Below are 1,072 nucleotides of genomic sequence, written 5' to 3'. Positions count from 1 at the left end.
TTTTTTTCTATCCATTCTCTTTAAGATAGTGTCTATCCTTGAAACTGAAATGAGTTTCTTGCAGACAACAAAAACATGGTTTTTTTTTTTCTTAATCCATTCACCTAGTCTGTGTCTTTTAACTGGGGAGGTCAATCTGTTAATATTTAAAGTTATTAATGAAAGAAGAGTATTGAATCCTGTCATTTTTATTTCTGTGCTCATTCTTGATATAGCTGTACTTTTCCACAGCTATAGCTTCATTGAATTTCTTTCCACAACCCCTTGGGTGGAGTCATTCCTTTCTTCAGCTCTTTGTATTGCTTCCAGAACTCTCTGAAGTTGTGGTGTTGTAAACATTTGGACATGAATTCCTTCAGCCTATTTATGTCATGGAAGATTTTTCTTTCCCCTTCGACTATAATAGACATTTTGGCTGGGTATAGTAATCTGGGTTGGCATCTGTGGTCATTTAAAACTGGGAATACTTTTGTCTAGACTCTTCTGGTTTTCATAGTTTGCACTCAAAAGTTAGCTGTAATCCTAATGGGTTTTCCTTTATAAGTGACTTGTTGTTTCTCTTTTGAAGGTTTCAGTATTGTCTCTTTGAATGTACCTTTAGTGTTTTTACTATGATGTGCCATGGAGAGTTTCTTTTCTGGTCCTGTCTGTTTGGTGTTCTGTATGCTTCTTGTATTTGTATGGGCATGTCTTTCTTTAATTTTGGGAAATTTTCTTCCACGATTCTGTTGAAGATCTGGTCCATGCCATTTTCTTGGGATTCTTCTCCTTCCCGTATGCCTATGATTCATAACTTTGGTCTTTTTGTGGTGACAAACAATTCCTGCTTATTCCATTCTTGCGATTTCTTAAATTTTTCATAATTTTTGCTTGAGTGGTTTAGTTCGTTGACTTTATCTTCCAGTCTTGATACTCTGTCTTCCATTTCATTCATCCTATAGGTGAGGCTTTCTCCTGTCATTTCTTATTGGCTTACTGAGTGTTTCACTTCCTTCTTCATTTCAGCCTGAGTAGTCTTCAATATTTCTAGCTCTTTTCTGAATTCATTCAGAAGTTTATCCCTATCTCCTTT

The sequence above is a fragment of the Nannospalax galili genome, unplaced genomic scaffold (genome assembly GCF_000622305.1).
Source record: "Nannospalax galili isolate Female #2095 unplaced genomic scaffold, S.galili_v1.0 scaffold191, whole genome shotgun sequence".
NCBI lineage: Eukaryota > Metazoa > Chordata > Mammalia > Rodentia > Spalacidae > Nannospalax > Nannospalax galili.
Note: the sequence above shows the minus strand (reverse complement) of the source record.